Here is a 12,530-nt window from a genome sequence, read left to right on the forward strand (position 1 = left end):
TATTCATTGATATATAATGTTTATATATTTATATGTATTTATTTAGGAAGGAATAAAGTATTTTTTGTCATCGTAATTTTTATCATTGTCTTGTATAAATATTGTCTTTTACATCTAGTTAGTTAGAATATAATTCATGTTAGTATAGCTTTAAAGGATTTGCTTTAGTGATGCTTAGTCATATGACTTCAGACATGTGATATGCAGTGAGTATATAGGTGTGTCTGTTTTAAGTGCTTTGTTACACCTGAAGAAGCTAGATTGTGAAAGCGCTTGTGTTTTGCACTCAGTAAAGGCCTATCCTGGATTTTACAGCTGTCTGCGTCTCTGTTTTATTTTACATTAATTCCCAGTTAATATTAAACCCAAAGAAAACACAACTTATGTTGTTCCACCCTACAAAACCCCAAGACACTACCTTCTCCATATCTTCAGTTAACGAGACTCTTATCACCCCAATCCCAGAAGCTAAGCTATTAGGATTCACCATTGACCAACAACTAAAATACCGCAAACATATATCCCTCACTGTCTCCAAAGTCCACAAAAAACTAGGGACCCTCTATTGATGTAAACAATACCTAACTTCTGAAGCTAGAATCGCCATAGCCAGAACTCATCTGCTAGCCATTATACTATATGCATCTCTAGTATTGACAAATCTAAATAAAACTGACCTTAATGAACTCTCCACCTGCTATAACAAAATCGCCAGATTCGCTACCAATGCCAGCTCACGCTCTCACCACTGTCAATCCCTAAATAAACTACACTGGTTAGAATTCTCAGATTTACTACAATACCACCAACTCAGTCTGGCACATCACATCCTATACTATCCTGAAAAAAATCCTGCCCTGATCGGCCTCATAACCTTTTACAATACTAATAGGCAGTTGCGATCTACAAACAAAGCTCTAATAGAAAATATCCAATGTAAAAATAGCTCAGGTGAAGCTCTCTTCATTAACCAAGTGGCAAAAATCCAGAATACCTTGCCTCTTGACCTCTGGCTACAAAAACATGCAACCACCTTCAAAACCCAATTAAAAGTCTACCTATATACCAATCATTTACGTGTCTGCAAAGGACCTCCCTGAACTCCCATCCACCTGAAAGAAGGTACTCCACTTGCTTTTACTGTATTACACCCTCTCTCTTTGTACATACTGTCTGCATGCCTATACTATACTAACATTTTTATTTGCCTATAAAGACATGGTGTAATATAGTCTGCATGCCTATGGTTGTGTCTTTCGGCTTTTCCCTGTTAGGGGTTGCCACAGCGGAACTCCGGTCCGCTAATGATTGGCAGCAGATTTTTACGTGCCGAGTCGCCAGCTCTGATGCACAACCTTCAATGAAGGTATGCCCATTCACGCATATTTCAACACAGAAGACGCTTTAGCTGAGAATTGAACGGGACAACGTCTTACTGTGAGGTGACAATGCTACCGCAGCACCACCACCGCAGCATACTATACTAAAATTTTTATTTGTCTATAAAGACATGATGTATCTTTACATTATTAGCATGTTAATCTTTCCATACTTGGTACTTGAATTTATCTCTGTATTATTAGCTTGTTAACCTCTCTATAACTGTAACTCAATTGACATTGTATACATTGCTCATATTATTATGTAATAATTTTTCTGGAGCTTTTCTCCCTGGGACTCCTCTAACGGACACTAGCTGTCCAGCAGGACGATCCTGGTAAACAAATGTTAAACAAACAAATAAATAAATAAATAAAATAAAATCATAAAACTCACAAGACCTCAGAGGTTCCTAACTAAGATCATTGACCTCAAATATCATAGTTATCAGGAAAGACTGGCCGCCTGTACTCCTGTTAGGGAAAAAAGAGTGGAATAAATAAAATCATTATGAGTAATGATATCACCAAAGAGCTTCTCTCGCTCTAAGGGGCTTTGCCTAGTTTCTCATATAAAAACTATTTATTTGCCAGAATTTTTAATAGCAGAAACAATCTTGGAAATAAGATGATTAAACTGGGTAACAAAACAATGAGCTATGTAAGATAAAGAAATATTGCATGTACTTAAGTACATACAGATAGAGTCGCAATATGGAACTCATAAAAGATGTCCTCTAGTCTTGAAGTCACCAGATTTGACCCTTTAATCATTTTATGTATAGAACACATATGATCTAAAAACATAAAGATCTACATTTAGCTTCTTCAAGGGAATTGCATCTATTAATGCAAAGTAATTTGTCCCTCAAAACGTCTCCAAACGGGAGAGAGAGAGAGAGAGAGAGAGACCAGTAAGGGAGATCACCACTGTGGCTATTACATGGAGATAGCATGTGGTGGCAATGGGCCAGTGATATAGCCTAGTATCAACAATACAATTACCAGTACCAGGGAGGGTAATGTAAAAAAAAATATGCACTCTTTTGCAAAAATGAGTGACGTCAAACTCAAAATAATTAGAATAAAGATGAAAAATAAAAGTATAAGAGTATCCCCCCTTGCAGATAAACATTACATTTTCAATATATCTGTAAAAAAAGAACTACATAAACTTTAATTTAAGCAATGTTTTTATAAATATATATATATATATATATATATATATATATATATATATATATATATATAGGTGTACTCTCATTAGTTCGAACGGCAAACCATTTGCCATGTGAAATAATGAAAACTAAAACCGAAACCAAACATTTTGAGCATACACAATATCGCTCCAAATAATCGACACATTTGAGTCGACATTGTCACCGAAAATGTGACATAATAGCTGTATAGGAGCTGATATAAATCAAACTCCTATATGACACATCACGTTTTTGCAGGGGGGCAAGCTCCCCTGATCCCCTTGTGGGGGGCTGAGCCCCACACCCCCTGCTAACATATTCCAAAATCGCACTACAGTGGGGATATGGATGAATTTCCATTCCCCACTTTACTGCAGTCTCATACATATAGTTGAATACACTTATGCGAATGCACTACTGCAGTCGCATAAGTGTCTTTGACTATCCAATACACTTCTGATGTTTGGGAGCATATATAGCAAGATTGAAATGGCAGGGTAAAGGGGACACTACTCTGATGGAAAATCCTACTTTCAAAAAGGAAGTAGTTATGCAATATACAAAAAGTAGCCAGCTCAATAATATAATTGGCTGGAGGGCTGTCACCATGAAACTATTGCAAGCCCTCAATACTATGTTGGTGTTGGACAGGTGTCTACAAATTGAAAAAGTCCATAGTTAGCCAATACATATCATGCTCCCAAATGAAAGATATTTTAGTGGAAAATGCAAATAACCAAGAATTTAAGACTCTAACAAATGAACCAGTTTAATTTAGAAAATCAGTGAAAAACAGACATCTGAGCATTATAACTAAACTGTTTCTCATTAACATCTTCTCAGAAAGATAGAAAAGCTTAATACCCTTTTACAAACTAATGAATAGTTCTTTAAGAGCATGGGCATTGGTTCTTAGGTTCATAGGATGGTACTGGGCTATCGGCCCTAGGGCCTATACAAGCCTAGCCATAACAATTCCCCTGGCTATTTCTTCCCACAGTATTTACTTCCCTGGACCCCTGTCTAGCAGGGCAACGGATGTGATCCCCGGGATGAATTTCCTATCTCCCACCCAATCATCAAGGTTCCTTTTGAAGAGGGCCAAAGAGGGGCTCTGCTTGACATGTAGGGGCAATCTATTCCAGAGTCTGTGGAGTCTCTGAGTCAGGAAGCTATCCCTCCAGCATGTTTTGTTCATTGTGATGACAAGGTTTAGATCTCTGGAGCATGTGTCTCTGAGGGATTGGGATTTCTTTAAGTGTAGCATGTCCAGTAGCTCTGGGTTTGACATGGCCTTGTATGTTAAGCAGAGATCGCCTCTGAGTAGACGATATGCCACAGAATATAGGTGGAGATTTTTTAGATGGTCAGCATAGGGCATCTGCTTTAGGCCTGTGATTCTTTTAGTGAGGTATTTCTGCGGCCTTTCCAGTTGTTGCAGATGTCTTGAGAGGTACATGCCAAATGGGGCATTGTATTCTATAATGGGTCTAATGAGGGATGAGTATAGTGGGACAATGACCTCCTTTTTTTCTGGATGTAAAGCCCTTAATGATGAGGTGTGCCACCTAGAAGGATTTCCTGACTGTTGTGGCGATGTGGTTATCAAAGGTGAGCCCACTGTCCACCTGTGTCCCTAAGTCTCTTATCACACTTTCGGTGTTTGGTGTACTGCCACCTATGTGGTAATTCACGGGTACATGTTTTTTCCCAAAGACGATAACTATACATGTCTTGGCATTGAGCTTGAGCCCATGACTCTGGCATCAAGCATCTGTTTCTCTAAGGCCCTTTTGCAGAATATCCACATCATTTGGGGATTCAATAATGGCTCCCAGTTTGCAGTCATCTGTGAACTTTGTTAGCCAGAGTCCCTTAATGTTGGCCTGTACTTCACAGAAGTAGATGCCAAACAAGAGCGGTCCCAGGACTGAACCCTAAGGTACTCCACTTGTCACTTGTCTGCAGCTGGATTTGGAATCAGCCACTTTTACAGTGTGGGTTCTGTCAGTAAGCCAGTTGGCAACCCAAGGGGTTGGGAGGATGGCCTAATGGTTAAGGTGTTTGCCTTACAAACACAAGGTGCAGGGTTTGAGTCTCACAAGGGATAATTGGCTAGGCTTAAAATGGCTCGCATGGGCAGTTAGCTTAGTACTAACCTATGAACCTATCGAGTGATGTAGGGATTAATGCCCAGCTTAGTAAGTTTATCTATGATTCCCGAGTGGGGGATGGTGTCAAAGGCCTTGGTGAGGTCCAGATAGGCTGTGTGGACCACCTTACCCTTGCCCATGGCTCTGAAGACTGATTCAAAGAAGTCAATCAGGTTCAGGAGACAAGATCAGCCCTTCACAAACCCAGACTGCGTGGGGTCCAGTGTTTGAAGGTTGCCAATGTCTTTGTTTATAAGTTCCATGATAATACATTCCATCGCCTTCCAGATCAGGCTCGTCAGACTGATGAGGCGGTAGTTCCCAGTATCCAAGGTGGATCCCCCCTTGTGGAGTGGGATAACTGTAGCTGTGTGCCACTCAGTGGGCACGAAGCCTGAGGTGAGGCTATGATTAAACATGACACTTAGGTGAGGTGCCAATTCATTTTGTAGTTCATGTAGTACACAGCCTGGGATGCCATCTGGTCCCATAGATGCTGTATTCTTAACTTTGGAGAGTGCGTTTTTTCCCTGTGTGGCTATTACCGGAATTTGGCAATCTTTCAGTACTGAGATGGGCCCTTTAGAGGGTGAGAGGGGGGTGAAGTTTGCACTGAATCGATCTGCCAGGATATTGGCAATATCCTTGGGATCAGTATATTTAATGCCATTCTGTTGTAACTCAGAGCAGATCTGAGCATTGCCATTTAGATTCTTGACATAGCTATAGAATGCCTTGTGGCTGTCTTTGGAATCTTTGGCAATTTTATTTTCGTAACTAGCTTTGGAGGAGTTTATGAGGGATCTCAGCTTCTTACTGAGGCTGGTAAGGGAGTTTTTTGCATCCTACAATTTTCCTCTTTTTTGCAACAGTTTTTTCCTTTTCTTGTAAAGTTTGTTTATGGCAAGGGACCACCAGACTGGCTTTCTTTTTTTGGAGGAGAGCATCTTGGCTCTATTGAGGATGGCATGATTCATGCACAAGTGGATGTGCTCGTACAGTACCTTACTGTAGGATTCAGCAGTTGAACTTTCAGTTCCCGTCCACATGGGTGTCATGAAGTTTGTCACTTCTGACTTGAGTAGCATGAATTTGGCTTTTCAGATTTTTTTACGGAGGTTTCCTTACTGGGGGTGGGGGTGGGATGTGGATGTCAAGGGTGATTAGCTTATGGTCAGACTTGACCAACTAGGTGGTGACCATAGGTATGAAGCATCGATTTCCCATGTTGGTAATGACCAGGTCTAGGTGGGACTAAGGATTAGTTGATCCAGGGTGATGGAATTTATGAATTCCAAGAACCATTGGGCAAAGGTGTTGGTACACGAGTAGTTTTCCCCATTAACAGGAGGGTAGTTGAAATCACCCAGTATTAGGGTATTTGCTTGTATCTTAATATTTTCCAGTATGTTTAGAAAGGTGTAGTAAGAAGAAATGAATTGCCACTAAGATTATAATACAAAGGGTGTCATTTACATTGTACTATGTTCATCCTGTCCGGCTTTTTATGTTGGTAAGACCATTGGTCCTTTGAGGGTACGAATTTACCAAGATATGTATGCTGTTGGTAAAGCCATCCATACCAATGCCTTGTACCGACATAATGTGATATGTAAAGATTTTAAAAAGTTCTCCTTTTCAGTTTTGGAAAAGGTCGAGCAATCACAAAGGGGTGGTGACTAGGAGATCTTGGTAGAAAAAAGGGAGTTTTTTTGGCAGATTTTGCTGAATGCCACACACACACACACACACACACACACACGCACGCACGCACGCACACACACACACAGACACACACACACCAATTTTAAAAGTTTATATAAGAGGCTTTGCTCAGTTTGTACTTTTGTTTCTGATGAAGTTCATTGTGTTTATGAACGAAAGCGCTTAAACTTACTTTTGTGGATTAAATCTGGTTGATTCAACCCATGCAGCATTTTTTTTTGTTTTGTTATTTTTTTGGTTTATTAGTGCACTGTTTGTTGGTTTTTAGGTTTACTTCTTTCTCGTTTTAAAATAGATTGTTTCCTTTTTTGCAAAATTAAAGCAACACAGTAGGGATATAATTTCAGACAACATTTAAAACATACATTTTATCATCAAGAAGAAGAAAATCAGACAATATTAACAACTATGGTACTGGAACAGATTTTATAAACATTCAATGGATAAACAGACATCTGTGCGTGTGTGTGTGTGTGTGTGTGTGTGTGTGTGTGTGTTAGCGCAAGATTGGTGGAGAGTGTTGGTAAAGAAAGTCTTCCTTTTCCCCACAGATGTATGATTCATAGGGTCATAGATATGTATGCTAGGATAGCTACACTTGCTAGTCATTTTAAGCCTAGCCAGTTTCCCTTTTCATGCTCAAATAACCTACCACATTTGGTTATAGCTCTTACACTGTCTCAAGATACCCATCTCAATCAGGCTGGCTAGAGAAATTGTGGGGAATTGCTGGTCCATGATATCGGTAGGAATGACTGAGGCAGGGGTAATTATAACTGCTTGCAGTTCTGCTTTAGAATAATGTTTGAGTGGATGTGCTACTGAGTATTTAAATTTCAATACAAAATAAGTAGCCTGGAAAGCTTTTCTCATCAGCAAGCTCCAGTATCTCTCAGTTAATTAAGTGTGTGTGTGTGCGTGTGTGTGTGTGTGTGTGTGTGTGTGTGTGTGTGTGTGTGCGTGCGCATGCGTGTGTGTGTGTGTGTGTGTGTGTGTGTGTGTGTGTGTGTGTGTGTGTGTGTGTGTGTGTGTGTGTGTGTGTGTGCTGTCAGAGAAATATGCCCCATTCAGGCACACACACACACACACACACACACACACACACACACACACACACACACACACACACACACTGAAATGCATGCCTGCATGCGAACATGCCCTTGTTCAGAATGTGCCTCCACATGTAGACTTACACCCACTAATTTCACACTCACACACACAGACGTTTGACAAAACAGGAATGCATTAAGCAATCTAACGATTCCAGCTCTAACAAAAGTGATTCTTTTTCAGTTTAATGAATCTAACCCTTCCAGTCTCTAGAAAAAAAATATTCTAGCCAACACTTCTGGCTACATAATTAGACACAAAATTGTTTGGAAGTTGTTCAGTAGTGTTTGTTATTTAAGGAAGAACTCAAATCCATTGCTTTTATGCATGCACTAGTCAAAGAAGAAATTTAATTGAGGAAATAGTAATTGGTGGAGCTTTGACAATAGTGAGCAGTTTTCTGTGCCTCTCTTTTAGTTTTTGATCTCCTCTTTCTCTGGTAGAAAGTTTGTTCATTACCATAATTAGCAATATCATGTTCATGTTTATGTCAAAGGCCTTTCTCCTCCCCACCTCTTCACAAAGGTGGAAACAATAATGATATATCTAACTTCCATCCAATTGCCATCCTGTCTCCCATCTCCAAAATTCTGGAAAAATATATCCATAGCCAACTACTTAAATACCTACTACACCACAACCTCCTCTCCCCAACCCAACATGGGTTTAGGCCTAGTCATTGCACCACTACTGCTCTGTCTTTCTTGGATACAGTCAACCATGCTCGAGACTCAGGATACCTTGTCTCCTCACTATTTCTTGACCTTTCCAAGACATTTGGTACAGTCTCCCACCTACTTCTTCTGACCAAACACTCCGATTTAGCCATATCTCCCCATACCTTAGGCTGGTTTTTCAACTACTTTACAAATAAACAACAAGCAACCAGATGGCACCAATCTCTCTCTCCTTTCCTCAACATCAATACTGGAGTCCCACAAGAGTCCATACTAGGTCCACTGCTCTTCAGCATTTTCATTAATGATTTCCATACCAGCATAACCCATGCTAATGTCATCCAATATGCAGATAACTCCACCGTCGTCTGCATGGCTAAGTCTACTTCAGAACTGCTTACACTCACCCAAAATGCCTTCACCCCCACAGACAACTGGATGTATAATAACCATTTAACTCTAAATGCTAATAAAACCAAACTCATGTTACTTACCACACCCTAAAAAAACAACACCCCTAACCAAAAAAGAATTTACCATCAAGTCACTCAACAACACTTGCCTCAAAGTAGTCCCATATACCAAACTTCTAGGGGTCATCATAGATGAACACCTAACTTTCGACCAGCATAATAACACAAATATCAAAAAAAAACATCAGAAACTAGGCATCCTGTACAGGCACAAAAACATCCTCACCTATGCATCAAGACCATCCCTTGCCTCTTCTTTTCTACTTCCATCCTTGTTCTATGGTGCACCTCTCCTACTAATATACAATCCTCTCTTAAATCCAAACTGGTCTCATGCTACAATAAAATTGCAAAATTTGTAACCAAAGCCAAACAATCCTCCCATCACTGTGTATCACTCCCACGTCTAAACTGGCTAGAACTTCCCCAACATCTAACACACCTGCAACTAACCACAGTTCATAAGCTAACCTATAAGCCTTCTAGTTGTCCTGCCCTGTCCTTCACCATGTATCACCCAAATAGACCTCTGCAATCAGTCAATCAGATGTTCCTTAATGTAGTAAAACCTAACCTTTCCGCCACTCAAATGCATTACCCATCTGCTATAGCAAAATTATGGAATGCTTTCCCTCCTTCAATTATGTCTACTAGCAACCCTGAATGCTTTAAGACCTCACTGAAACAACACCTGTTCTCCCATTGGCTATTTACATGTACCAGCAATGACTATTAAAAAAAACTATATTCCTAGCTTTCCTACTTTTCCTCCTCATCTCACTTACAGCTCAGACGCTCATACAGTACATATATTCAGTGCTTCCAACTGACTAAGTCCATCTGCCACCCAGCCATACATAATCTGCTATATCAGTTACCCACCATATCTTCTATTCAATCTTGATGCCTCTATAGCAATAGGTTCATAGGTAGGTACTAGGCTAACGGCCCGAAGCCCAAAGCAAGCATAGCCAGCAGAGTATTGGCTTTCGCCACCCATGAATTGTTAAATTCTTGCCCCTCTATTGAGCAGTGCCCCAGACATATAGGTTGATAGGTAAAACATCTTGCCCCATGTGAGGATCGAACTCACGACCTTCAGATTATGAGACTGACGTGCTACTTACTGCATTAACAAGGCTCTAAGACTATACCTTACTCTCAGAATCTTTAATCGGCTGCTCTCCATCTTTACCTCTGTACTGCAAAATGGCAATATTGTATTGTTCACACATTTGCAATTATCCCATGTCATCAACTGTATTCTTGTTTGGCTTGCATACTTAAAAGTCTAACATCTGTATAACTAATATTATCTGTTTTATTGTATTACTTATTCTACAATGTGTTCTGTACCATTGCTGCTTGATTTCTTTATTTTGATTCTGTAGCTTTATCATGTTGTTTGTTTTTGGGGCTTTTTTCCCTGGCCCTCTACTGAAAACGGGCTTATCCTGGCCTAGTAGATCTCCTGGTAAACAAATGCAAATAAATAATAAAAATGTTACTTTCCTTTTTAATGTTTCATCTTCAATGTTCCTAAAATTTTGTTCAAGTTATTTTATTATTACTGTAGCCCAGATGACCCTGAATCAACTAAGGACCCAGAGACAATGAAGGAGTTATTCAGTGGGGGTAGGATGAGTGGCTGAAATCATCTTATATATCCTGGTGGGGAGCAGGTGGTGTGTGTGTTGCCCATTTTAATGAAAGCACATACTCGAGGAAGAGGTATATGACATGTAACATTATGGACCAGGAACAGGAACTTGCATTTTAGCACTGTCAAACTATGTTTGGATGGTAGCCTTTATTGTATATGAGTGGAAATGTAGATGCAAATTACGGAAGGCAGTGCAGACCCTCATGCAAAACAGTGTACATAGCAGCTAGCAAGAGTAGGGTCAAGGACAAAGCCTTTCTCTTTAGCTACTTGGACAATGGATAACTCTGCTTGGCTCTCCCCCCAGCCAATGGTCATTTAAGCAGCCACTGCCATGGGATTTTAATGTAAGAGAAAGTTGATTGCTGGCAGTCAGGGAAGGGAAAATGGCACAGAGATAGAAAGATCACCTAATCATACTCATGGCTATAACTTTCTGACCCTTGAAGCCTGCTAAAATAAGTAGGAGACAACTTTATTACCTTTACAGGAAAATGATATGACTGTGATGGAGCATTTTAAAAAAGACTTGTTTGGCTGGTATCTGTTCATTCATATTCTAAAACAGGAACACTTCTGAGCACATATCTAAACATGCCTCATTCAAAATTATTTTCTCAGTTACTGTCTCTTAACATCCTGTTTGTGGCTAAGGGATTTGGTGCAAAACAGTTTTAGCCTTTGCTGGCATCTACGTTTCACCTTACAATTATTTTACTAGGAACAGTGTCTGAGTATGTTTACTTTTTTTACAGAAGACATTTTCCTTTCTACAACTGACACTAACCTAGTTCCAACCCCTGAATACAATTCAAAGGTCATCACAAAAGGAAGTAATAATATACTTAAAAACACAGTTGCCATTTCATGACTGGCAGAACAACTCCTTCCAGTTTCCTCCCTCAGCAAATAGATGTTCACATAATCTATTTGTAAAGCAAAGCCATTTTTAAATATATTACTCCTTGTAAATAAGAAATATTCATGCAGTCCTTATACTTCAGCCATATCTGCATGCTTCATTTAAGTATTCATTTCTTACTATTAAGCACCATGTAGCCAGTGTATCACTGCCCAGATACTGCTGGAGGTTCAACACAGCCATGTGAACAAGCTCCTATTGCAATATTATACAGACACAAATTGAGCTACGTAATCTTCTGTCATTATCACAATAATTCACAAACACAGATCCAGGCATGCAATATTCTATGATTATCACAACAGTTCAAAGATACAAATATAGCTATACAGTCTTACATCATTATCACAATGATTCACAGATACAGATCCTGCAATGTGGTCTGCCATCACTATCACAAATACAGATCCAACCGTGTAATTTTTCCAAATTATTAACAATAATATGCAGACACAGATCCAGATTTACAGCCTCCCATCATTATCAGAACAATTCCCAGATGCAGATTCAGCTAATTAATCTTCCACCATTATCACAATAATTCACAAATGTAGATAGTTTTACACACTATTCTATCATCATGACAATAAATTCAGTGGCACAGATCCAGCTATGCAATCTTCTCTCATTGTCACAATAATTCTCAGATGCAGATCCTTATAGACATTCTTTCACTGACAAATGGTAGGGCAGTTTAAAGGTCTTTAGATCTTGTCAGCAGGCAATCTCAGGCAATAATTAATTAAATGACATAAAATAAAACATCACTTCATGCATCTTCAGGCTGGTTCAGGTACCAAAAATAAGTTAGATATAAATGAATAACCCAAAATTACTAGTTGTCAAATAAAACAACATAACAAGTGGTTAACTTCACATGCCAGTACAGCAAAATCTTTTAGAATTAGGTCCAAAACCATGCATAATGTAAAATTTACAATAATCATGTAATTTAAAAGATCTGTTGAGCATCCTCTTGGATGAAGAGCAGACCAGCAGCCTTGCTATAACTAGGAAAAGAGTACACAGCCTCACTGAAATGTTAATCAGCAGATCACTGTTGCAAATCTTGGCAAGGATACTGTATGTCTGGACAGTATGTCAAAGCTTGGGAGCTCCTCCCTCAAGTGCCAAATATCCGAACTTAGACCTAAGCTTGAGGGCTGAGTGTTGGTACTCAATGGAAAAATGAGTGCATAAATCCCAAGAATTTTCTTACTTCCAGT

The 12,530-nt window shown here is 39.4% G+C and overlaps 1 non-coding gene across 1 annotated transcript; it reads right to left on the minus strand.

Moving 5' to 3' along the window:
- Positions 1 to 9,787: 9,787 nt before the first annotated feature.
- TRNAM-CAU lies at positions 9,788 to 9,860 on the minus strand. The gene has a single exon. It is a non-coding gene; the product is annotated as a tRNA-Met (tRNA).
- Between the last annotated feature and the right edge of the window lie 2,670 nt (positions 9,861 to 12,530).

This window comes from Protopterus annectens, chromosome 9.part0 (genome assembly GCF_019279795.1).
Source record: "Protopterus annectens isolate FY-2018-M chromosome 9.part0, PAN1.0, whole genome shotgun sequence".
NCBI classification, from domain to species: Eukaryota; Metazoa; Chordata; order Ceratodontiformes; family Protopteridae; genus Protopterus; species Protopterus annectens.